General features: G+C 37.8%; 1 protein-coding gene across 2 annotated transcripts in view; it reads left to right on the top strand.

The window, feature by feature from the left end:
* Nucleotides 1-27,968, top strand: part of PDGFD (platelet derived growth factor D) — a 248,377-nt gene that overhangs the window by 85,900 nt on the left and 134,509 nt on the right. The window lies entirely within an intron of this gene.

Consider the following 27,968-nt stretch of genomic DNA (forward strand, 5'->3'; position numbering starts at 1 on the left):
TTTAAAAATTATAATCACATTATCCAGATCCGTTTATAAAATCCTACTGGAAAATAAAATTAAAAGCCCTGTTGAAAATAACACAGTATTTTTGAGGTCTTAAGGAAACATTTTATTTTATTTTTTTATTTAAATATTTTATTTATATAATTCTTACATCTTTTTTCATCTTTGCACAATGTATGCATTTTCATTTTGGTTATATTCCCCATACAATTGCACTCCCCCTCATTTTGACTCTAGTCCTTCCTTTCCCCATCCCTCCCCACCCCCCTGTAGTGTGTCTCTGGTTTATGGTTGCTTTTTGATTTTTATTTTTACTTTGTATTAATTAGTCTTTTTCCTGGTCTCTTATTTAGGCTTTCTAGATTCCTGCTATGAGTGAGACCATCCGATATTTTTCTTTTTCTTTCTGACTTATTTCGCTGAGCAGGATCTCTTCTATCTCTATCCATGTTGCTGCAAACTGCATGTGTTTATCTTTTTTGATTGCTGAGTAATATTCCATTGTGTATATGTACCACATCTTCTTGATCCAGTCATCTATTTTTGGGCATTTGTGTTGTTTCCATAGCTTAGCTATTGTAAATAGTGCTGCTATAAACATAGGCGTGCAGGTGCCCTTTGGAATTACTGTTTCTGTGTCATTTGGGTAAATACCTAGGAGTGGAATTGCTGGATCATATGGAAGCTCCATCTTTAGTAGGTCAAGAAATCTCCACACAACTCTCCATAGTGGTTGGGCCAGTTTGCACTCCCACCAGCAGTGCAGGAGAGTTTTAAGGAAACATTTTAAATGATCTTTCTTAAAGGAAATTTTGGTCCCATGGTGTCAGTTGTCCAGTACCACAAAAATATTGTAAAATATCATAATTTAAAGGCTTGAAACACCATTCATTTAATCTAATCACAATATCATGGGTTCATGGGGTGCTTCTGCTGGTCTGGATTGGATTGAGTCTTCCAGGCAGAGCTCAGGCCGGTGTCCTGCCTGTGTTTAGATGCTGGGTTCCCGGGGACCAGCTGGCATAGGAGCCCCCACACCTGGAATACCTGACTCAAGCTCCCGCAGAAGAGTATAGGATATCGTCATGGTGATAGAAGACCAAACAGAAAATTAAACCAGGAGAGCACTTTTTCATACCTCTGGTCAAGATTACTGTTAGCCAAAGCAAGAGCCACCTGGGCCTGTGGACTAACTTAAAGTGTGAGCAAGAGACATATCTACTGGGCCTCCCCCGTAGCGCAGCGGTTGAGCGCTGGGCTGCGAAGCTGCCTGCAGACTCTGCAGCGCCAGTTCAGTCCCCGGCTGCCAGGCGAGGGTCCCATAGGGCACTCAGACCTCTCCTGACGCCCGCTGCTCCCCTGAGCAGTGTATTTCGTCAGTCTGCCTTTTCTGTTCCTCACTCTGGCTCTGGTGAATTCTCTCACCCTCCTGTGCTTCTGACTGTGCCCAGTGCTTGTATAAATAAATACATAAATCTTAAAAAAAAGAGACATATCTATTAATGCAACCATTCTGCAACACAACTTTTAAGAAATGGAACTACTTTCTATTCATTCTCTGATTCAGCATATTAGTAAATATAGTGAAGGTACTGGGAACTAGGTTTCTCTTGTTAGACAAGGGAGTCAGAAATACAGAAAGAAGGAAGGACAGAATGAACCTTGTGGTGTTGGATGTGTATTGGTGGTATGAGTGTGAACTACTGGCTGGTAGGATAGATAACTGCATATGTCAATTCCCTGTTTTCTGAGAAGGCTTGAGTATCTATATGACACTGTCCTAGGAATGAACACACTTCTTCGCTAGTACCTAGTTCTTCGTTTCTACATCCCATTCTGTACTCTGTGGATCAAGGCTTCTTGGAGAAATAACTGATTCTAAAGATGGGGCATGGAAAATACAAGATTAGCTGGGAAATTTTGCATGTTGAAGATAAGGAACTATTTAAAAATCATCAGGGTATGTCGAAAGGACTGAGAGGACAAGATGAAGGGGTTCCCACTGACCAAATCTGGGATCATCTGAATGATAAATTATTATATTAGAGGACTATAACTATTAGCGTTAGAATCCATGAGCCCCTCTGAGGAAACTGTTGTTTTAGAAAACAAGTATTCTGATAGGTGTAAAAGGAATGATGGAATTGAAAAAAATCACAATTTGTCAATCATCTTAATTGATTCAGGCAAAGAAACATCAATGGATGCTTAAAGAAGTAGGTGAAAATTTAAGAGATAACAGAACATTTACAAAGTTCAAAGAGTCTCTTAATAAGAATATAGTAAGTACAAAAGGTAAAATAATAATTTCAAGTGGAAAAACATGGCAGACACCACCTTATCCAAATAACAAAAAATAACTGTCTGTTGTACATCTGACTGACATACAGGCTCCCTGCTAAGCCCTTGGAAAGGACATCCAGTACTTCTTGGCATTCCTGCCAAGTGCAAGCTGAATCTAACCATGAAGAAACATCAAACAAACCCAAAGTGATGTTTTTTTCCTATAAAATAATGGACTCTGTTCTACAAAGATGCCAGTAACATGAAATAGAAGGACTGAGAAACTCAGATTAAAAGAGCTAAAGAGACATGAAAATTGAATGCAATGTATCATCTTAAATTTTCATTTGCACTTGAAGGACACTATTGGGACAAATGACAAAGTGAACAAGGTCTGATACCTTTGTAAATTAAGATAACAGTGTTGTATCACTGTCAACTTCCTCATTTTAAAAATTGTACTGTGATTACGTAAGAGAATTATTTGCTCTTAGAAAATTTACATTGCAATTGTTAGGAGTTAAGGGAAGTCATGTCTGTAAAGTACTCTTGAAAGAGTATAGAAAAAAAATCCACATGGGCCTCCCCTGGTGGCGCAGGCGTTTGAACGCCACGCTGTGAAGCTGTCCACAGCCTCTGCAGCACTGGTTCGATCCCGGCTGGCAGGCGAGGGTCCCACATGGCATGGCAGACCTCTCCTGTCACCCCCGCTGCTCCCCTCAGCAGGGTATTTCATCAGTCTGCCTGTTCTGTTCCCCGCTCTGTCTCTGGTGAATCCTCTCACCCTCCTGCGCATCTGGCCTCTACCTTGGCTCTTGTATAAATAAATAAATAAATCTTTAAAAATAAAGAAGAAAAATCCACACTTAAACAGAAGGGGGGAAGGGAAGAGAGAGAAAAGCATAAAACAAATGCTATAAAATATTAAAATCTCAGTGAAGGGTATCCATAAAATATTTATAGTATTCTTGTAATTTCCAAATTGTATCCAGACATTTTTAAGAGTGACAGATCCACAAATATACAAGTCATTATATATAATATCAATATATAATACACACATGTGCACATATTCACATTACTCTTCAGTATCTTTAATGAATTAATCAGTGTTGGTCAATCCCCACTTAACACCATATCACATAAGAAAACAATATAATAGACATGATAGTTATTTATTAATTACCTGCAATGTTAAATGGAAGAGTGGGACTTGGGACCCAATTTAGGTAATACTGCCAGATCTCGTCTTTTTCTACTTTGGGAGTGAAAGGAGTTTATTTAAATGGGTAGGATTGATATTTCCCTGTCTGCTAAGGTCACATGTGTTATTTTTTTTTTTTATTTTACATTTTTTTAAAGTCTTTTTTTTTTAAAGATTTATTTATTTATACAAGCATGGGTACAGTCAGAAGCGCGGGAGGGTGGGAGAATTCACCAGAGCCAGAACAGGGAACAGAACAGGCAGACTGACGAAATACACTGCTCAGGGGAGAAGCGGGCAGCAGGAGAGGTCTACGCGCCATGTGGGACCCTCACCTGGCAGCCGGGGATCGAACTGGTGCTGCAGAGGCTTCAGGCAGCTTCGGTCACGTGTGTTTTGCCAGAGGCATCCACTGGGCATTGATCATTGTGATCTTCCTCTGATAAGTCATTGCTAGAAGTGGAACAGGTTTTTGAAGGTCACACATTTTGAGCCATAATCTGGGTAAGGCTAATACCTTCCCTATGACTGTCCCAAGATGTTGATGTTATTGTTGTACTGGGGAGAAATTAAGAAGGATATTTAATTTGAACTCTGGATTGATTCCCACCTTATAAACAAAGCATGACCACATACAATGAAATTTTGAGACTTTTTAATACCAAATTACAAAAACTACATGAGGAGAGAAAGCAAAAGAAGATAGCCAATAGCATTTAATTATATCTTAATGAAAATATATTTCCTCGATGGAAAGCTGACATTTGTGGAGCCATTTTTAAAATGGAGCCAGGGAGACATTGCAGAGAAATTGTATTACCTACCTCCTCTGATCTAGGCCAAAGACCTTTGGACTAGGTCCAAAGCAATTGTTTTAAGAAAACATCAAGCAAACAATTACTTGAGAAGTCACTGGAATGATGAGAACCAATAATGATGGACTTTCTTGTAATAGAATATAGTGTTAACCCATTCTGTATATCCAAGAATAGGTTAAGTTTGTAAACACCAATCAACTCTGTTCTTTAACCACTTACCTCATCTTTCTCTTGTACTCCTATAAAAACCCTCCTTGGTCATGTTTTCAGCTTTCTACCTGAATCAGCATACCGAGAATTACAAATCTTTGATCCCAAATAAACTTGCCCTGCCTTTTTAATTGCCTCCTGAAATTTTAGATTGACATCACATTTGTGGTTAAGCACATGTGCACTACCTGGAGAAAATAGGCAGAAACAAAGCAGTTTGGTGGTTTATTACAAACACGCTGGAGCCGGACAGAATAGGGTTCAAATCCTGATTCTGTACTTAATCTCTGAAATAGGGCTCTGGAGCTCCACCATTGTAGGGTGTGGTACAGTTTAACAAGAGAAAGAAACACAGTGTCGCCATTCTTATTATTGCTTCAGTATCCTACACAGACAAGTAATACAATAGAGAGAGCTGCCTTCTGATCTCATCTGTCAAAAACAATTACATGGAAAAGAAACTTGCTCTTTAATATGTTCCCATTTAAGCGGGTGATAACACGCGATTCTCTTTCACTTAATAGAAATTTTCGTGGCAGTTTCACACATATAATTCTCTCTACCCTGCAATCTCATTAGCATTATTCCCATGCTACAACCAAAGAAATGAAGCTAAAGCATTTTAATTAACTCAGGTTTAATATGGTTTCCTTATCTGCCATTGGTACAGATTCCAGATGAGCAGAGCTGCTCTCTGTATTCAAAATCTTATAGTTGATCAAAGACAGGAGACTGCAGGAAATTCAAAGTTAGAAATTCATTTAGGTCTAGTTAGGCCACGGGCGTGAACAGAGACTATTTATCCTTCAAAATATCTTAAAATTTCAGTTTTTCTACTTGAAGCTAACACACTTTATAATGATCCTGGCTTATAGACAATGCCACAGGCTGACCTTGTTTTTCTTCTAGTCTCATATCTTATTAACAAGAAATAAGAAGATTTCTCAGGGTACATATGACAATACTTTGAATATAAAGGGGTGTGTGTGTGTGTATGTGTGTGTTTAATCTGTTTGGGTGCCAGTAAAACTATTTTAAATTTGAACTACTTTTACTTATTAATTTGTATGTATTGGGGTACAAAGGAAATCATCTCATACCCCTCTGTGCTCTTCTAGGCTGACAATCAAACAAGCATTAGATTGATAAGAGGAAAGAAAAAAGCCCCAAACAAATTTAATAATAACATGTATATCTTCTGTATGCTTGGGAGAAAACCAGGATAACTAACTCACCACATGACTTCAGATGCCATCTTAATTAGCTTACTTAAGCTAATTAAGGAACAGCCAAAGATGACTGCCCACTAGTGATCACTTTAAAGGAAATTTACCATAACTTTTATTTGAATTATAAGTACAGTATTTAAACTTTGTTGTTTTATTTTTTTTGTTTTGTTCCTTTGGGTTGGATTTTTTTTTAATTTAGTTGTAGTTATTGAGATGATGTTGGTTTACAACACAGTATATATCTTAGAGATATAGGTTTACACCTCCACAAATGTATGTTATTTCACCACACCCTACCAGAAGGGGAGTGTGGTGGGGTGGGAGCAAAGGGGAGAGAGGGGGTCCAATGGAGGATTACTGGAACTTTGATGGTAAGTGTGGTGAAATAGCAATTTTGGAGAAACAACACAGGCATTTTGTGATCTTGCCTCAGAAAAAGCTGTTACATTTCCCTCCAGATTGTCCACATACAGAAATATCTCCTTTAACTATGGTGAAGATTTATAGGTGCCTTGGTGGTGGGTGTGGTGTGGTAACATATATCTGAAGAGGTATGAATCTGTTTAGTTTAAGGTTCTTTTGTCTCAAAAGAGACATGTATATATTCAGTATAGAAGATTAAATGAATGACAGAATCCTTGCCTTTTAGTCTGGAGGTCACACGTTCATCTGGGTACTCCATTCCCCCTTGTCCTCAGAAGCCTTCATATTTGGTCCTCAGTTATTATGGGAAAATGGAAATATACATTTTAGGATAGGAGGGAAAGTATTTGATAATGTCCTAGCCAAATTTTTCTGGAATTTGGTAGTATAAGTTCTTTTACTTCAATACTTAAAGGAGAATATTGGAATTAATCTACAAAGGGTGATGGGATTTTATCTTATGATTTATTTAATCATGGGAACTGTGTCAACAGGATCTAAAAACAATGAGTGAGGCAATCCTATATAAACTCTTAGAATATCATGATTATTAATTTATTAAAATACTTCATGTTGTGTTGTCTCTGGGTGTGAGTTCAAGGAGCTTATTGCCCACTATGAATGGGGCTCTTTTCTTTTACTCTTGCTGAGTGAAACTATAATAGCATTTAGCATCCCACTCAGAAGTTTTACTGAGTCCTCAGTCTCCAGATTTTAGTCATAAGACCACATCTGGCTTAGATTTCTGAGAGAAATACATAGTTGACACATCCATAGAAGCATCTGATCCTATGTCTATTTTAAAAATTTTTATTGACATAACATTAGTTTTAATACCATATAGGTTTCAGGTGCCCACCATTATAAATCAGCATGTTTATACTACATTAAGTTGGTCATGGCTAACCTTTATGACTGTATATGACAAAATATACTATTCAATTCAATTCATCTGTGCTTTTCCCCAGTATTTATTTTATGGTTTATGATTTTATGCTTTTTCTAGAGCCCTAGAAAAATGATTTTTGGTAACTTTAGCAAAGCATGACTTATAATTCCTGTCAGGGTTTATCAAAAGCTCTGGAAGATGAGAAAATACAGCATTCTTCCATAAAACTCAATCATTTCCCCCATTTGTCATCATCCAAATTGCTGTTCTTTCTTCATGTTTCAATGTTAAACCCACTTTTTACTTCATATCATGTCAATTTGTGAGAATTTGTATATATAATACCATCTTTTTCAAATAAAAATTAAAATATTTTACTTAGCCAGACAGATATTTTATCTAGGATGTTAGGAACAATTCATTTGCATTTCTATACTTTATTTGCTGGTCAAAGTGATTTGTTTCCATTCTTTAGTATTTCTTAAATGTATGCTGTAGATCCTTTAGGACACAGAATTCTCTGTGAGGCTTTTAAAACTTAGTAACAGAATTTTGCTCTAAGAAATATAAAAGGCACAACATATGGAGGATTCAGTGCTTTCTGTTTTCAGATGATCTGAGGATGTTTTTCACCACATGGTAATGGAGAAGGTGAAATAAAGAATTATATAATCATTAAAAATTGATTTATTCAGAGGTTGCATTTTGAGTATTCACCACTATTTTGAATTTAATTAAGTAGTGAATGCTAATGAAGAATTTTCCATTGCTAATTCATCTTTTGACAAATTTTAAAAAGGCAAATCTATTTTAAGAAATTTCATATTCTATTTTATTTGTATTTCTTTGACAGTAGTCCTTAGACTAGTTCTTTGTATGAAATAACTGTTTATAAGTAGTTTAAAATCCCATGCTCCATAAAAAGAACTTTTTCCCTCATGAGAATTTTTTTTTTTTTAAATTTTTTTTTTTCTTTTCCTAAGATCTATTTATTTATTTATTTATTTATACAAGCACTGGGTACAGTCAGAAGCGCAGGAGGGTGAGAGAATTCACCAGAGCCAGAGCGGGGAGCAGAGCAGGCAGAAGGACCTAAGTACACTGTTGAGGGGAGCAGCGGGCATGGCAGGAGAGGTCTGCGCGCCATGTGGGACCCTTCTCTGGTGGCCGGGGAGCAGCTGGGGATCGAACTGGCGCCACAGAGGCTGCGGGCGGCTTCGCAACCCAGCGCCCAACCACTACGCCACCGGGGAGGCCCCCCTCATGAGAATTTTTTTTTGATTTATTTGTTTTTGCATACAAGAACTGGGGTGTAAGCCAGAGGTGCAGGGGGTGAGAGGATTCACTAGAGAGAGTAGGGAGCAGAACAGGCAGATCCACTGAAATACACTGCTGAGGGGAGCAGCTGGTGAGTCAGGAGAGGTCTGCTGCGCCACATGAGTTGCTCCCTGGCCATCTAACTCATGCTGCAGTGGCTGCAGATAGCTTTATAGGTTGTGTCTTTTTTTTTTTTTTTAGATTTTTTTTTTTTTTTAATTTACTTGTGCATACAAGAGCTGAGGTATGGGCAGAGATGCAGGGGGGTGGGGTGAGAGGATTCACAAAGCGAGGAACAGAACAGGCAGACTGACTGAAATACACTGCTGAGGGGAGCAGTGGGCGAGACAGGAGAGGTCTGCTTTGCCATGTGGGTTTCTCTCTGGCTGGCCAGGGATCAAACTCATGCTGCAGAGACTGTGGATTGCTTCATAGTGTGGTGCTTAACCCCTTGCACCACCAGGTAGGCCCAGGTTGTATCTTAACCCCTTGCGCCACCAGGGAGGGCCCCTCGTGAGAATTTTTTATAGTTGAAAACTTTCTTAAATTATAAATCTTTAGTATTAATATGAGAACAATAGATTGTTAAACTTGAATGAAGAAATGAACATTTGAGGCCTAGCAATATTACACCAGTAATTGTATTTTATGTTAACTTTAGGTTCCGTTTGCAGCATGAGCAATTATGTATTTCCTCAATTTGAAGTAAAATCAAAATACATAATATGCAAAAAGATAACATCTATGGTATTAAATTTGAAACTATAATGAGATTAGACATTCCATTGTTCCAAAGTTGTGTATCTCTTTTGGAAATATTCCCTTTCTGATTATTCCCCTTTTCTTTGTATATTTCTCTTCTCCTGTACCTCTTATTTTTGTTTCTTCTTTTTGTTTGCTTTGTTTTGTTTTGTTTTGTTTTGTTTTTGTCCTCTTTTACTATGTAAGCATAATATTCTGAATTCATCAGTATCCAAAGTACTTCCTCAGAAATGAAGCCCTGTTATGAAATTCTTTGACTTGCCTCACCTCTGTATGGTGTTTACCATTGGAACTTCTTCACTGATTCTGTCTCTGCCTGAGAGGGTATTGTAAATATATCTACTAGTATTGAGTAAAGGATAGTCATGTAATCGTTCTCACATGCTTCTTATGTGTAGTAGGCACTGTGCAGAGAATTCTTTGGAAGCATAATTCGTATAGTTTGTTTATCAACACTCTCACTGGATTGCCTTCTAACCCTAGTCAAGGTATTTATTTCAGTTATTTGATTCATTAACCCAACATATAAACACAGTCAGTTTGAAGAGATATCTATGGACTGTTAGAGCTCAGTGAGAAAGGCATGTAAAGGCAATAGTATTCTACTGTCTACCTTATAGCATGTAATGAAATTGCCCATGAAGGGCATATTGTATATTTTATGAATGTACATGTACTTTCAACACTGACTTCATGTTGAAATCATACTCCCCCTGGTCGGCATAGAATCTGTTTAGAGTGAAGTTGATACTGTGCCAAGACCAAAATTATGCCTAGGGTGCAAAATACCAATATTATGATACCACTATTTTGAAAGAAGAAAGGGTTTATTTCCAGTTGCTCAGGAAATGTGAAGGGTTTATATTGGTTTAGGGGGAGCAAGATTGGGAATTGAGATCAGTTTTATTGGATAAGGAGTGGGCTAATTTCAAAGGAAGGTAAACTTAACTGAAACTCATTAGTTAGAAATTGGCCCATATGGGGAGAGATCTGTTTTAAATGACTGGATTTCCTGGATAGACTAATGTGGCTTCTGAGTGCAGTCTGAGGCATTCTTCCTACAGATTGAGAGACCCCTCAATTCTGAATGTGGTGTGGGTAGTCCCTTTACCCTGTCTTCTTGGTTTCTGAGTTTACTTCAAAAGCAATAACTTCTATGCATCCAGGCTGATAACTTACAGCTGAACATAATTCTCTGTTGCTTCTGTGAGAACAAGCTCAGGTTGTTAACCATGTCCAGTGGTATCTGCTGATGGCACACCAGGCATGGTTTCAAAGGCTTTGAAGACCTTACCTTAAATGTCTTACATCTTACTATAAAGCTCTGAGCAAATTACTCATATTTTCTAAACTTGCCTACTTCTTTTATTTCCCTCTCTCATCCTTCATTGTCCCCCCACTCTCTTCCACTACCCTTTAAGACAAATTAAGACTTTTTATTTTTTTATGAGGAATCTGACTTAGTGATGCTGCCGGGACTCCCTATCTAATTGTTGCAGAATCGGAGTCTTCTGTTTATCAAAGCAATCTCTCAAAATACTCTCTCTGTCTCTTTCTCTCTTCTTCTCTCTTCCATATACATGTAACACACACCCCTAAAACAGCACAAGAGGAAAAGATGAATCACTAAAGGCTTGCTGGTAGCTGTCCTGTTTCACTTAATGTTGATTATGTTAGGGTCCATTTACTGAATATATGTTTTTGTAGAAAGGTCACATGATCTTTTGCTTTAGGAGAAAACCAACTTCTCCACACTCATCAGCCTGTGCACACCTTCTACCCTCATTCTTGAATATTTTGTAGTATATTTGACTAGATGGCTATTATTCTTTTTCCAAGCTTGGAGTCTAGGGCAGTTGTTCTAGTTTGTGGGTCGCGGGGAAAGATCCTCATCAAGTATTTATATAATCCAAATAGAAGGAGGTTTGCAATTAGAAGGGTTTTATTTTGCTTTGTTTATGTTTTAGTTCAGGGATGATAGATGATCACAAAGTTTCATAAGACTTTGTAGGAGATAAAATTAATAGCCCTGACAGACGTTCTATATTTATACCTCTAGAGAAGTCCGCATAGCTGATCTGAAAATTCATTAGCATATCTTTTGCAGATAATGGTGTTTAATCTGATTGAAGAATTTTTGTGTGTTTTTCTCCTCTTGACATGAATTTTTCACACATGCTCCTTTATCCCCAGGAAGTAGGTTTCAGTCTACTTTTTTTATTAATTGCAGCCATTTAGAGGATGTTTATAGTAACATAATAATCTATTCTCTTTGTATGTTAATTTTCAACTGGTTAGTGCTATAGTAAATTGAAGATTTAAGTGGATGGATAAGCATATTTAATTAATACAGGTCATTATTTGTAAGATAGTCTGAGGTGTTGAGCTGCTACCTGGATATGTTTGCAATCTAACCAAAAAAAAAAAAAAAAAAGATATAATTTAATTCAAACCTTAAATGGGCCATGTCATATCACATTGATAACATTGATTATGCTGTTTCACATAGCTTATTTGAATTCAGAATAATCGTTTTTATTAGAGGGAGTCAGAGGAGAAGGGTATAGAGAGCCAGAATGGATGACAGGCTAGGAAAGAGCAGATGGAGGAGTTTGCCTTTCTATGTCCAAGAAGAACAACAGGAATGAGAAACATCCCAGAAAGAATTGGCCCAAGGTCCTGGCTAGAATGCATGTTGAAGGTGTGTGTTTCTGTGACAGTGAGTCATAGGAAGCAGTCTGGGAACTGGATTATCTTCACAATTGGGAGTAAAGTCAGCAGTTGCTCACCCTGATTCCCCAGGTCCAAACCAAATGCCATTGAAAAGCTTCCCCTCGCTACTCCCTGCCTTAGAAAAGCTTCACTAGAGGGCATGGTGTCTCAATTAGGAATCATTCTATGAAACATGACAAAGAATAAACAAAAGGCAGAGGCATTCCTAAGGCTAAATCATACAGGAGAGGAGAGGTAAGCACTAATTTACAATTAAATGTCTTGGCTTTCAAACTGGAACTCCTTGGAACAAAAAAGCATCGGGAAACTTAATTCAAATTCTTCAGAAATATACACCCCAATACCGCATTGGAAATGTGATTCCTGAAACAGAACTGGCACACATTGGATTTACTCATTCGTCTACTACAAAGGTGTTGAGAGTTATTGCTCTGCTAAAAAGCTGGACATACAGAAGTGAGTATCAGAATCTCTATTAATGTGTCAGAATTATCTTTGTTTGCTGACCTGTGCAAAATGTAACCAGGGACATGTAATTAACTCTGAATTAGCTCTCACAGGCAGCCTTTCACCTTCCCTACCTTTACTTGGAAGAGTCATGTTAGCTCTCTGTGCCCATTCTACTTAGATGGATTGCCCAGGCCTTGTATAAATGGGATGTGTGATCCTCCTGGTCTGGACCAGCCAGTTGGTCCAGAGAATCATGCTCACCTGGCCTACAGGTGGTACTGAAACTGAGCCAGGGAGGAGGAAAGCACATGGGTCAGAATGCAGTCAACCTAAAGTGTAAGATCTGAAATGTGCAATTACACTCGAGCACACCTGCATACCTGCACATCTAGAGCCTCCCCTGGCTGCTGACCTAGCAAAACCCAGCTCTAGAAGGGAAGATGCCAGGATATAGTCAGAATGTGAGTCATAACATAGCAGATCCATACAATCCCTGGTAGCTCTAATAGTGCATGTTTCTAATGCAAATCCCTTCTAGTCAGTCTTTGGGGATGAGATAATTCATTTATGAAAAAGAAACCAATGGCAAGCTAGTAAAATCAAATTAAGATTTAGTCTGTTGTCCTTCAAATGCCTTTTCACCTGAAGTTTCTCCTTGGATTCTCTCCTGTATAGAACTGTCTATCACAGGGGCTAAATCTCCTATACAGGGAGTAATATTCTCTGTGATTTTTTTTTTTTTGAGAGTATACTTGTGTTTAGTACTTCCTAGGTTTTAGGCACTTTGGTAAAGGGTTGAACAAATAAAGATGTATAAACTAGAATTCCTGTTTTCAATAGAGAAGACAAATAAGTATCAGAGAAGTGTTACTCTGGAAAAGAATTATATGCCTTAAAGCACAGGAAAGAAATTGGTGAATCAATCTGATAGGGAGCAGAGTATTCAGAGGAAGGCTGTTTATCAGTCTTGATGGATTAGATGTAGTTCCTTAGACAGACTAAGTTTCAGGAAAAAAAAAAAAACAGCATAAGGGAAATGGTTATAAAGTAGAAATTTTGACAGTGTAAACTGGAAAAACTCATTAAGTTAGAGAACTAGTTTCAAGTTAACTGACCTTAAATAACAATACTGTAATAGCCAGAGTCCAAACTTTGAGTTACTGTCACCTAAAAGAGGGCATTTCACTTTTAAAAAGATACTTTGTGCTCAGTGATCAATACAATGGGTAATAAAGGTATAAAGATGTTTAAGAATCATGTGGATAAAGCTGACAATTATTCTTCAAGGGTTTTTATGTTTCAGCAAAAAACATATACATAGATTGTATCTGTTCAGGAATGTTTAGGTCTTATGTTTGCTGGGGTATGTCAGACTTTTTAAAGAACACACCTGCGATAATTAAACTTCAGAAGGGCAAATGCTATTTTATAGCTACACTGAAACTTTACAACTCCAAACTCACCATTTTGCTTTTGAAATATTTTAGGACAATTTATTGAGATACAATTTATACATAGTAAAATATATAATTTTACAGTGTTGGGACACAAAAGAAATCATCCTGTATCTCTCTAGGTTCTTCTAGGCTGGCAAATAATCACACAAATATCAGGCAGACCGATAAGAGCAAAAATTAAAAAGAAGTTTGGTAATAATATGTATACCTCCTTTATACATGGTTAAAACCCAACATGACTAACTCACCCACCCCAGTGACTTTAAACACCATCTTAAACAACTTAACTAAGACTGGGATTTTGTGTGTGTGTGTGTGGTGGTGGGGAGGGGAGAGTGGAGAAAGGGAGTATCAGTGAAGGGAGGCTACTTGGGGGAGAAGCAGTAGACAAACTATGCAGATTAAGTTCTGCCCTCTCCATTGAAAAGAGATAAAGAAATTAGGTCTTCCCAGTAAGCTTCTCAGAAGCTTACAAGTAATTATCTTTTTCAAAAGCAATCTCCAGGGCTTCCTTGGTGGTGCAAGGGGTTAAGTCTCACCACTATCAAGCTATCTCTAGCCACTGTGGCAAAATTCAATCCCCAGCCAGGGAGCTAATGCACATGGCACAGCAGACCATTCCTGTCTTGCCCGCTGCTCCCCTCAGCAGTGTATTTCAGTAGATCTGCCTCTTCTGCTTCCCACTTTGTGTCTAGTGAATCCTCTCACCCCCTGCACCTCTATCCTACAACCCAGTTCTTGTATGCATAAATAACTAAAAATAAATCTTAAAAAAAAATAAGCAAACTCCACCCAACCTTCAGAGTCCCCCCACCCTCATGAAATCAACCTTTTGCCAAAGACATTTGGCATGGCAGAATTTTGCTCCCTACAGAGGTGCAAATTCCACCAGGATCTTTGACAAATGTAAAAAGTTACAAAACTTTTTAGTCAAGATCTGGAACATTTTTGTCATCTGAAAATGTTCTCTGATGTTTCTTTATAGACAACCCCCACTATGGCCATCACTGTATAGTTTTGTCTTCATGAATATCAAAAATGTGGAGTTATACATTAATGTAGCCTTGTGTGTCTGGATTCTCTCACTTAGCATAAGTGAGATTTCTTTAATGTTGTTGGGTATATCCTAGTTCATTAATTTTATTGTTGAATGAGTTTCCTTTGTATAAGACACCATCATTTGTTTATTCAAATGCCCATGGATCTTTAGATATTTCCAGGTTTGGGTTATCATGCTATGAACTATGACTATTTGTGTGCCAGTCTGTGATGTCATTTCTTTGGTATAGATACCTACAAATATGGTATGTTTCACTTTATATGAAACTTCCAACCCATTTCCCCCAAGTAGTTGCTTTCTAGTGCATTCCTACCAACAACATAAGAGAGTTCTAGATGTGTCACATCTTTGCCAGAATTATTAACACAAGTTAGTATTATAAGTTTTTGATGCTATTATTATATAATTTTAGCCATTCTAGTAGATGGCATTTTTTTAATACTTGTGATTGACTGATTGAGGTGACATTAGTTTGCAATACTTGTATAGGTTTTAAGTGTATATTTTCTCAGCTCTGCAGCTGTACATATCTCACCATGCCCACCACCAAATGTTCAGTCACCATCCACCAAAAGTAATCACCTCTACCCATTTTCTCTTTATTCCTTCTTTCCCTTTGGTAATCACCATTCTGTTTTTACAGTCTAAGGATTTGTGTTTTGCTTATTTATTTACTTCTTTTTTAATTTTATAGTTCACAAATGAGTAAAAATATATGATATTTGTTTTTGTCCTTCTGATGTATTTCACTTATCATCATCCTCTCATGGTCCACCAGTGTTGCTGCAAGTAGCAATATTTCATCTTTTTTTTTTTTTATGCTCAGATAGCATTCTATTGTGTAGAATATACCACATTGTTATTCATTCATCCATCATGGGAAATTTGTTGTTTTTCCATATCTTGGCTTTTGTGAATAGTGCTGCAGTTAACATTAGGGTGCACATATCTTTTCAAAACAGTGCTTTTCTATTCTTTGGGTAGATACTCAGAAGTGGAATTGTTACAGGGCAGAAGGAGGAATACTCCAGGACCCTCAATCCTGCCTGCTCTAAATAGGTTCTGCTATCCGCCTTATACAAACATACTCTTAGCGGGTAAGACCATCAATAGAAAATTACATTAATACTCATAGCAGGAATCTAGAAAACTTAAATAAGGGACCAGGAAAAAGAATAGCTATAAGAAAGAAAAAAATCAAAATCAACAAACAACTATGAACCAGAGACACACTATGGGGGGGGGAGGGGTTGGGGTCGAAATGAGGGGGTTGCAATTGTATGGGGAATATAAAAATAAAATTAAAAAAAGAAAATAACTTTAATACAATCAGTGTGTGATTAAAAAAAAGAGAGAACAGAAAATATATAGATAAAATAATTTCCAATTAAACATTCAAAATTACCATCCCTTTGTGTGTAAATGCCCAGACAAACAGGGTTGGCCCAAAGCAGGACTGCTAAGGCCTAGAAGTCTAAGGCATCTTCTGGTTGCGACCCATAGGAATGGGGCAGAAGGGGCCAGGCAAGTCCGGAAGGAAAAAAGCAAAATCAAAATTAAGATAAAGTCTGCCATTGTCAGCCTCCCCCTGGCTCTATCACCCATGTCTCTGTCTCTTTCAAGTGTGTCCTTCCATGTTGCCTAAGTACCTGGTACAAGTCCAAGCAAGTGCAGTTTTTACTTTACATGTCTCTGCTCCTTCTACCTCCTCCAAGTCTTCTTGATCACCTTCCTTCTCTCTGTCTTCTCTAGCTTCTCCTCTCAACCCAGCTACACCCTTCCTTATAGTGGAGCAGGGAACCTGGAACCTCCCCTTCCTTGGGGATTATCCTGTTATAGAGTCACTGGATCATATGGTAGTTTTATTTTTTTATTAGTTAGGTAAACCTCCATATGCTTTTCAACAGTGACCCCATTAATTTCTCTTCCCACCAATAATGCATGTGGGTTCCTTTTTTTGCATATTTTCACCAGCACTTATTATTTCTTGACTTTTTGACAAATGTCATTTTTACTGGTATGAAATGAAATCTCATGGTGGTTTTCATTTGCCTTTCTCTAATGGTGAATGATGTAGGACATTTCATGTGCCAGTTGCCTAGTACATGTGCCTTAACAATCACTGTGGTTTTAATTTGCCTTTTCCTAGTTCTAATGATAAGCATCTTTTCATGTGCTGTATGTGCCACTAATTAATCTCCTTTAGTGAACTATTTCTTTAAATCTTTTGCCTCTCTTGTATGGGTTGCTTTTCTTATATTTGGTTATATATATTATGTAAGTAACCTCTCCTACTATGTTTATTTTTTTGGTTACTCAAAGTGTACCTTGAAAAGCTTGTAATCTTGGGCCTCCATGGTGGTGCAGCAAGTTGAACGCAGCGCTGTGAACCCAGCCTCTGCAGCGTGGGTTTGATGCCCAGCCACCAGGGAGATTCCCATGGCCTGTATCTTTTAAAAAATTTAAAGATTTTTAAAATTTGTTTTAAAAAGTTTGTAATTTTGATGAGGTCCAATTTGTCATTTTTTTTTTCTTTTATGACTCAGCTACTTGTGTTCTATCTAAGGAATCTTTGTATAATCTTTCTCATGAAAATTTTCTATAATTTCTTCTCATAGTTGTACAGGCTTTATATTGAGCTCTATACAGTAAGAGTATACTTGTCTTACTGTTTTAGTACTGTTTTAGTATGTTTTATGAAAACATAAAGTAATCTACATTGGATTACTTTGATATATTTGAAAGCAGGTACTGTGAGACATCGAACTTTGCCTTTTTCAAAATTCTTTTAGCTATAGCAATCCCTTTGTTTTATATATAAATTATGGAATCAGATTTCTATTTTTTTTACCCCCACACCAAAATTCAGCTGGGATTTGATTGGCATTACTTAGAGTTTATAAATCAAATTATAAGGGATTGATTATAAGGGATTGACATCTTTTTTTTTTAAGTTTTTTTTTTTTAATAGAGGCATGTTTTATTTATTTATTTATTTGTTTATTTGTTTCGTTTATACATGCACTGGGTACAGTCAGAAGAGTGGGAAGGTGAGAGAATTCACCAGAGCCAGAGCAGGGTACAGAGCAGGCAGAAGGACCGAAGTACACTGGCGCTGCAGAGGCTGCAGGCAGCTTCGCAACCCAGCGCTTAAACGCTGCGCCATCAGGGGAGGCCCTAATATTGGGTCTTTTAATCCATTACATGTCATTTTTTTAATCAACATTGTGTATTTTTCTACACAAATCTTTCACATTATTTTTAGATTTATCCTTAAGTAATATTTTTGTTTTCAATATATAAATTCAACTGTGTCTTAATAAATACTGCTAAATAGTAGATATGAGATAATAAATTTCTGGGTCAGAAGAAAATGTAAAATGAACTATGTTAGTGAAAAAAAAGTGTATGTGGAATTAAAAATGGAAAACTTCTTATAACCAACCATTTAGGACATTTTCAAACAGTCTCGCTTGTAATCAACTTTTATCTATAGACAAATAAGGTATAAGGTATAGTAAAAGTTTGTCCAGAATAACAATGACCCTTGGTTGCAGAGTATAAAATACAGAACATTCATTCATTCATTCATCTGAGGTCTTCTGAATGTTAATTCCAACAATGACTCATAAGTAACTTTACCATGATAAGTCACTTAGCCTATAGAAGCTTATGGTTCCCATCACTAAAATTGTACTAATAATACCCAGATGTCTGTCCACCTTCCTGAAGATCAAAATGATCTAATGCACTTGTACAGAATTTAAAACCACAAGTTATGTAAATGTGAATTATTACAATTCGCAATAAATAATGAGTTAACAAAGAAATTTTGTGTTTTGACAATACTGAAAAATTTCCATTTCTAAGTGTTTATTGTTATTGCTTAAAAAACATAGGTGCTCTTCATATTATATTAGAATATAAATATGAAAAGAAATGATTGTTTCAGTGCAAGTTTTTGATAAATTTTCCTAGAAGCAGCTCTCATACTGTAGAGGAAGAGTTTATCCACTAAGAGGTATAATAGTTATACCTCTCAAAAATATTTTCCACTCGAAAATATTTTCCACTTTAATCTATAATTGTTCAGAAATAGTGTTCTGCTGGAATCTAAGAGCAGTGATAATATTTGAGAAAGTCCTTTATCTGAATCTTAAATTCTTCCTCTGTAAAAATGGAGTGATTCTTTCTCCTGAGGGTTTTTTGAGATTAAATGCAAAGTACTTAATATGGCTTTTGGTGCAAAATCAACAAAATCAGTTTCTTCTGATTTTGTGCTCAACAAAATCAGTTTCTTCTCGTACCTGCCCTTTTACCTGCCCTTGAAACTGTGTTAGTTTCCTAGGGATTATCTAACAAACACAGCAAACTTGATGACTTAAAAAAAAAAAAAAATAGGGCCTCCCCGGTGGCGCAGCAGTTGAGCGCTGGGCTGCAAAGCTGCCCGCAGCCTCTGTAGCACTGGTTCAATCCCCTGCCACACCCACTGCTCCCCTCAGCAATGTACATCATTAGTCTGCCTGTTCTGGCTCTGATGAATTTTCTCACCCTCCCACACTTCTGACTGTACCCAGTGCTTGTATAAATAAAATAAATAAATAAATCTTTAATATATATATGTGTGTGTATATATATATATATATATATATATTATATGTATATATAGGGTCTCCCCGGTGGTGCAGCGGTTGAGCACTGGGTTGCGAAGCTGCCCGCAGTCTCTGCAGCACCAGTTCCATTCCCGGCTGCTGGGCGAGGGTCCCACATGGCGTGCAGACCTCTCCTGCCACCTGCTGCTCCCCTCAGCAGTGTACTTCGTCACTCTGCCTGTTCTACTCTCCGCTCTAGCTCTGGTGAATTCTCCTACCCTCTCGTGCCTCTGACTGTATCCAGCGTTTGTATAAATAAATAAATAAATCTTTAAAAAAAAAAAAAATATATATATATATATATATATATATTCTTTCATGGTTCTGGAGGCCAGAAATCTGAAACCAAGGTGTTGGCAGTATTTTCTCATTTCACAGACTCGGAGGGAGAGTTCATTCCATGTCTCACTTCCAGGTTCTGGTGGCTCCCCCAAATCCTTGGCTCCTTAATTTGTCCCTTTATTACTCCAATCTCTTCCTTTCTTTCTGTGTCTTCCCCTCTGAGTCTCTGTGTCCCAATACTCCTCTCCTTCTCTTAGAAGGGCACTAGTCATTGGTCCAGGGCCCACCCTAATCCAGGCTGGTATAATCCCTATATCCTTAACTTAATTACATCTGCCAGCTGTGCTTTCAAATAAGATCACAGATAATGGGGGGTTGGGACTTGAACCTGTCTTTTCTGGGGATACTATTCAACTCACTACAAGCTACAGACAAAAATTAACCTTGCCAATAAAGACATTGCTTCCTATTCATTATTCTGTCATCAACAACACAGGAAAATAATACAAAAAAGACACAACTGGGACATATGATGGATTTACGTTCGTAGATAATCTGACATGTATATGGATTACTCTGTCCCTTTTTTCCATTTCTTCATTTTCAAAATCTTTTTGTTTGATAGGTTTTATATAAATAAAACCAGCAATCAGTTTGGGGGTAAGAGGATTTTAACAATTTTATACAATATAGATTAATCTTTTAACTTTGATAAGGGATGAATATTTTCCCTCTGCTTATTGATTTCTACTTTTTATTAGGTATTCTATTTTTAAAGGCAAAAAAGAAAAAGGCAAAAAAGAAAAAGTTAAATGAAAAATAGAGGTTATTCTTCATGATTTTGTTTTTGCCTTTGGCTTTTTTACTCTCCTGTGAAAGAAACATCCAAATGAAGAGGGCAGAGTGGAGAAATTACATTTCTATGTCAATGTTCTATGATGGTCATGCTCGGTAGTATTTCCTACAGCACCTTGAATAACTGTAGTTGACATCACCAAAGGACACAATAAGGGGAATAACATCATCTTTTTTGTCACTTTCATAAAATTTCTGAAAAGATTTCCATAAGTCAACCACATCAACATAATGATGCCTTTCAAAATTTAAGAATAAGAGCCTTTCCTCTAATTCTTCAAATAATTATTTCCCCTAACTTCTAAAGATCAATAATTGCAGCATAGCTCCAATTAAGTACTATACTCTGTATTATCACTTTCATGTTTTTTTTTTTTTATTCCTGTAACACATGTGAGTTAGAAGTAGTACTACTTCCATTTAAAAGAAGGGAACCAGCATTCAAGAAACTTTGCCTTTATTCTTTCAACAAGTATTTATTAAGGCATCCCTATAGTAAATGTCAAATATACAGCAATGAATGAGTTAGAAAGTGACAGAACCAGAATTCACACATCTGTGTGACTATGAAATCTACGTTCTTTCCAATAATTACTTGTTGCTGAGTCTGTTTGCCAAACTGTGTATATATGTATCAATATTTTATATATACACACTTACATCTATTATGTATATGTATTTACATATGTGCATATATAATCTATATGTATAATTATGTATTATTTTAATTATTTTAATTCATTATAAATAAATTCTTTGAAATGAATTGATGTTTTCCAATGGAGTAGCACAGCCTTTCCCCTACCAGAGAATTTATTTCTGAACATATATGACATTTGTGTAAAAGCCACTGGTAGTCCCAGATACTGTTTGCATCAAAAACGTGAAATTAACATCTATGGACATTTATGAGCCACATACTATTTGCATTGTGTTGTTTAGTTCATTGAGTTAAGGAAGTTGAGGTATTTGCTCCATTTGAGCCTAAGACATATCCCTCCACCTGAGCTTCAAAGTCATCTTGTCTCAGGAATCGCATCCTGTTGTCACCTTCATCTCCTCTATCTCTAACTTCACTAGTGGCATCCTTTTGCATTTCGACTTGCTTATATATCTCCCATCTAAGAACAAACACTTCCTTCCCCCTTCCATTCTCCTCTCACTACTGCACTATTTCTCTTCCCCTGAAACAATTTGAAACCATTCTCTCTGGTTGCTGTCTTTGCTCTCTCCTCTCCTGTTTACTCTTCTGCATTTTAACCTTGATTTCTCCCTTTCTATTCTAATAACCTTATCCAAAGCTTTTGCCAGTCTGATGGTACAAGGGAGACCTCCTTGCCTTTGTGTTTATTCTCTTACTAATGTGATTGAGCACTCGTTCATGTATCGTACCCATTTCTCATCTATGTGTTTGACTATTTTCCTGCTATGGTTGCCCTGTTTCTTTTAAATGATCACACGTTTAATGGGGCAAATAGATTATTTCATTGCTCTTTGATCAACATTGGGCAGAATTAAGAAGTGGAAGCTCCGTCTCTGGTAAGTCATCAGTGTTTGTGTTGATGACAACATTGAATAGGCAGTTATGAAGGCTACTATGATGAAGGATACTATACAAATATGCAGCTGTCATTTTACCAGAGCTGTATCTTCCAGAACCGTGATGGTTTCCTCCTTTCCAGTAATCATGTCCCAGTGGTCAAAATGCAGTTATGAAGTAAACATGTGCTCTCTGTGTTCCAGTGTTTGCTGTTGCAATACTGGGAACTGAGCTCTCTGGAGACCCCTGTCTCTCTCAATGTGGTCTTCCAGAATGGCAGGCATGAGGGCTTCCAGCAAGAGGGTCTTGTGAAAAGCACCAGGTCTCTTCTTTTGTTGGTCTCTCTTTTGCTTCTTTTATCATTCATGAATCTTCTGCCTTCATAAATGTCTCTGTTCTGCCTCTCACTACACTGTAAATCTCTTTTATGTCTTATATGGCAAAGTACCATCATAACTAAGCCTGCCCTGCCATTTGGAAGCCTTGGGAGTTTGGGGCATTATTCCATCCAATTTTAGAGATACATCTCATTTTACACCAAGCATGTGTTGTTTTGTTTCCCTGCATCATATCTGATTCAATTTCATTAGATGATGCCAGTGTTTATAAAATCCTCCTCTGTTGAATATTCGCCATTCTGTTCTGCATCTTCTATTATAAACCATGTTCCAAATAACTGATTTGGCCCTGAAAATTTGCTTTTTTATGTAAATGCAATTTGGTTTTATAGATGACTGCAATTATATTAAAGGGTATCAATAATTTGTCTTCAGTTTATAGCTATTATAGATATTTAGCAACTTTCCTAGGAATAGTATGCTGATCAGGAACATTTTTTGTAGTAATCTGATTGTGTTCTAGAAGCTCTTTGGACAACTCTCAATTTTTGTGGGAATTAATTGCCACCTCATTTAAATTAAGTGAGCAAATAAAAGGACTAGTTTTTAAAATGTACATTTATGAAAATACAAGCAATTCAGAGTTCTAAAAAGGTGTGAATCTATACCAACAAATCATATACGGTGTTATAAACCAATTTTCACTCAGTGAAAAATAATACAGTTTTAAGGTAGACAAAAGCAAAGAGTTAAATTTCAGTTATTTAGCAGAGTGCTTTTAGCTGTCTAAAATACAAGAGAGAGAGCCTCCCCAGTGGTGCAGCGGTTGAGCGCTGGATTGCGAAGCTGCCCGCGGCCTCTGTGGTGCCGGTTCGATCCCCAGCTGCTCCCCAGCCTCCGGAGGAGGGTCCCACATGGCGCGCAGACCTCTCCTGCCGCCCGCTGCTCCCCTCAGTAGTGTATTTCGGTCCTTCTGCCTGCTCTGATCCCCGCTCTTGCTCTGGTGAGTTCTCTCACCCTCCCGCGCTTCTGACTGTACCCAGTGCTTGTACAAACAAACAAACAAACAAACAAATAAATAATACATGCCTCTTAAAAAAATAATAAAAATATATATAAAATACAAGAGAGAACAAAATAATGTTCCCCTGGAGGAAAATTTGTACATTGTAAATGGGCTCTCAGCTTCTTAGTATTCTTTCTGGAAACTTTTGCAATATAAAAAGGGCCTATTTTTTTCTCTCAAAGACATGGTTAGAAAATCAAGTTAAATTGCTATCCCACTTCTGTTCAGTGGACTTAAGTTCCTAAGAAGTCACCACTACAAGTTTCATAATTTAAAAAGGTATTTGCTCAGTTAAATCACAATCACAAGTGTATAAACCAAATAATAGGAAAAGTATGAGTTAAAATCATAGCAGGAAAATTACAGTTATCACCAATATTCTATCTCATAAATTACTTCACTGCATCAGACAGTGAATAAAAGTATAGAAATTCTGGAACAAATATCCCTCAGGATAGGGATATAGATATAAAAATGAAGAAGGGGGATCTCTGTTTTATTTCAATAGCCCGCTGAATATATTTCATACAAAAACTACCCCTTCCACCAGCCCCAGTGTGGGACAGGAAAACCAGTTTAGATGCTGGTTCATGGTGTCTCTGAGAATTAATGTGATTGTCGTCCTCCCCTGGTGGCGCAGGCAGTTGAGCACAACACTGTGAAGTGCTCTGCAGCCACTGCAACATGAGTTGGATCCGGGCCGGCCGGAGATAACACATGGCACAGCAGACCTCTCCTGACTTGCCCGCTGCTCCCATCAGCAGTGTATTTCAGTCAGTCTGCCTGTTTTATTCCCCACTCTGTCTCTGGTCAATCCTCTCACCTTCCTGTACATCTGGCCTGTACACTGGTTCTTGTATGCATGAATAAATAAATCTAAAAAAAAAAAAAAGAAATGTGATTATCACCAGAAAAGAGAGAGCATCTTCTGCTGATGTCTCCCATATCGCCTTTACCCTAGTGGGACAGAAAAGAACCAACAGGCAATACCAGGGAAGTCCCAGTCTCTTGATTCCTGCTGTAAATCACTCAACACACATTTGGGAGTCCTTGTACATCCCAGCTAGAGAATTCTGAAGCTTTCAGCTCACCAATAATTAATGAAATTTACTGCCTCATTAGTAAAGGTCTAGTCATCACTTAAGAAGTAAAGAAGGGGTCTGTTGGGCCTCCCCGGTGGCACAGCGGTTAGGCGTTGGGTTGCGAAGCTGCCCGCGGCCTCTGTGGCGCCGGTTTGATCCCCGGCTGCTCCCCGGCCACCGGAGGAGGGTCCCACATGGCGCGCAGACCTCTCCTGCCGCCCGCTGCTCCCCTCAGCAGTGTACTTTGGTCCTTCTGCCTGCTCTGCTCCCCGCTCTGGCTCTGGTGAATTCTCTCACCCTCCCGCGCTTCTGACTGTACCCAGTGCTTGTATAAACAAAACAAACAACCAAACAAATAAATAAATAAAACATGCCTCTATAAAAAAAAAAAAAAAAAAAAAAAAAAAAGAAGGGGTCTGTTAATGGTCACTCTTGAATCTCATGAATGATTTTGGAAAGTAAAACTCATAAAAATAAATTCTTGTTTGCTCTTTTCTAAGAGTTGTGCTCATAGGAAAGCTTGGCATTTGCTGGATTTCTGCTGGGGTCTGGGTTTTGTTGCTCAGAACTGAGAGACTGGTCCATGCCTTACTTTGAAATTAGCCTTGTAATTCAAAAGCACATTGGCTGCAGTCACAGGAATGAAGTTCTCGTTCATGTGTCAAGGTGGATTAGCCTTGGAAACATGATCCTAAGTATATGAAGCCAGATATAAACGATTGCATATTATATGATTCTATTTAGATGAAATATCCAGGGTACCTAAATCCCTAGAGAACACACACACGTTGGTGAGTGGCCAGGGCAGGAAGGAAAGGGAAACTGGATTAATTATTAAAGAGTGTTTAGAGTTTCTTTTTTGGAGAGACAAGATTGTTTTGGAACTAGACAGAGGTGGTGGCTGTGCTACATTGTGACAGTATTAATTGCCACAAAATTGTTCACTTTTCTGATTTTGCTGTGTGAATTGTACCTAGAAAAAATAGTAACAAATTAAAAAATATTAAGTCAAACAAAAACACATTATACTTTTGGTTATTTGGTATATTTTTGCTATATTTGATCACCTTCTATAGATTAAGCAATAGTGTTTATATTATCTGGCAGGCATTTTTATTCAATAAATGTCAGTAATAAAACTCTTTGAGAACTTTATCATCACTGACTTTTTAATTTTTTTCAGAAATCACTATACTACTATTTACATTTGCCTGGTAGAATTTCTTCATCTGTTATCTCACTGAATAATTGTCTGCCTTGCATTTAAGATCTTTCCAGGAAGTTGTATATTCATTTCTACTTAAGTCACCACTGTGATGTTGGAAGTTGCCTTGCAAGAGCTCCCGTGGCAGAATCATTTGTGAAAATGCACTGATGTGCCAGTTTTCCCCTTACACATCATTAATGAAGGTGTCAGCTAGAGAAGTTACTGCCAGCTATGCAGACAGCACCCCACTTGAGTAGAATTTGATAAGTTGCCTTTATTAATTGCCTGTCCTTGTCAACTAATTCTCAGTTCATGTTGGAGGCCTCATGGTCAACACAATTAAAATTAATTTTTCTTGTTTTTTTGGTAGTAAGATGCTATCTAATGCCAGGTAATAACTTAGTTCCAAACTTTTTCTTCTACTTTCAGGTGCTCTTGCTTACAGGTCTTCTGTGTGATTTTTTCTGAGTATTAGCACCCATGGTTATGCAAGAAAGAAGGGCTGAGTTTTCATTTATTCCTGCTCTTTTTTTTCCTGCTGGAATCTGTAGACTCTCCCACTAGTTGGTATCTCTAAGGCCTAAGAAAATAAATAACCAGGGCAAATGCCGCTGTTCACTTTACCAGACTGAAAGCCTGATTTAAGTCTAAAGAGTGCCTGGGGGACGAGGGTAAGGAATGATGGTGGCGGGGAGGGGGTCATTGGGTGTGCAGTTTATTCCAACATCAGCAGGCTTCCCCAACATCAGCATCTGAAGTTGCCAGTAGAACCTTAGGTGAGAGGATGGCTGGTGTGGTCACTGTCCCCCATTTCTCACCAGAGGTGGGGACACTGGTGTAAACAGTCATTTGTCTTGAGGGACAATCTCTGAGAGACACAGATCACACCCAGACCTAATTCTAGAAGCTAGTAGCCGCTGGGACTACTCAAAGTGCCCCACACTTTTCTGGGGGCCTCTACATAGAGCAGGTCTACCACCTTCTCAGTTTTCTTGATGTACACAAAAGAAATGCTCTCAGGCCCCTGCTTCCTATATGGGGTTCTCCATTTTCCTGAATGAGAGAAGTATTACTACTTGGCGCTGCCCAGTTCTCACACCAAGCTTTCCCTCCTGGCACACCCACAGAGTCACCCCAACCACCAGGACCAGCCCAGCCCTCTTCCCAACCTCAGACATTTTATACACTGTAGATTAGGAAATGTTTTCTCCACCTGGCTACCTAGACATGTTTTTTGTACCTCCTGCCTCATCAGTGACTTTTGTGGAATCCTTCATGGTCCTTCCTCTGCTTAGCTCTAGACAATGATGTCTCAAGGACCCAAACCTCAGCCTTCTGTTTTTAACAACACAACCAGAGAAAAGTTTAAAAAAAAAAAAGAAAATAAAATGTCTCTCCCTTCATTAAATCCCTAAAATGGTTTTCCACAAAACGTAGGATGAAATCCAAACCCTTTATATAGAACTGCAAGGCCATACATATCCAGCTCCTTCTAGAATATTCCCTCACTCCACTGACTTTCAACCTCTTTCCTGACTCTCCAGTGTTTCTGCCTTAGGGTCTTTGCCTCAATTGGTTCTTCTTCTGAAGTGCTTTCTGTCCAAGTCTTTTCAAGACTTCCACTCTCTCAGCACCCAGGTGTATCCTCAAATATATAATGCCTCCTCCGAAGACCTCTCATATGGTGCTTTATTCTTATTCATAGGATGTGTCTCTGCTTGACATTGTATGTGTAGTTTTGTGCTGTTATTGAGAGGTATATGATGGAACAATTAAACACTTAAACTCTGGATCCCAAAGTGTAGTCACTTACTAGCTGTATGACATTGGTCTATTAATCTTTCTGTTCTCCTGTGTCCTACCTTTTAAATTGGTGTATTTTTTAATGCTTATATATTGTTATCAAGATAAAATGTGTTAAAATGTATGACATGCTTAGAATAAATGACTCACCTAGTAAGTACTATGTATGTAAGTAATAGATTGTCGTGTTGTTATATTTTTTATTTATTTATTTATACAAGAACCGGGGTACGGGCCAGATGTGTGGGAGGGTGAGAGGATTCACCAGAGACACAGTGGGAAACAGAACAGGCAGACTGATG

Source organism: Talpa occidentalis, unplaced genomic scaffold (assembly GCF_014898055.3).
Source record: "Talpa occidentalis isolate TD23 unplaced genomic scaffold, MPIMG_talOcc4v2.1 talOcc4.12, whole genome shotgun sequence".
NCBI classification, from domain to species: Eukaryota; Metazoa; Chordata; class Mammalia; order Eulipotyphla; family Talpidae; genus Talpa; species Talpa occidentalis.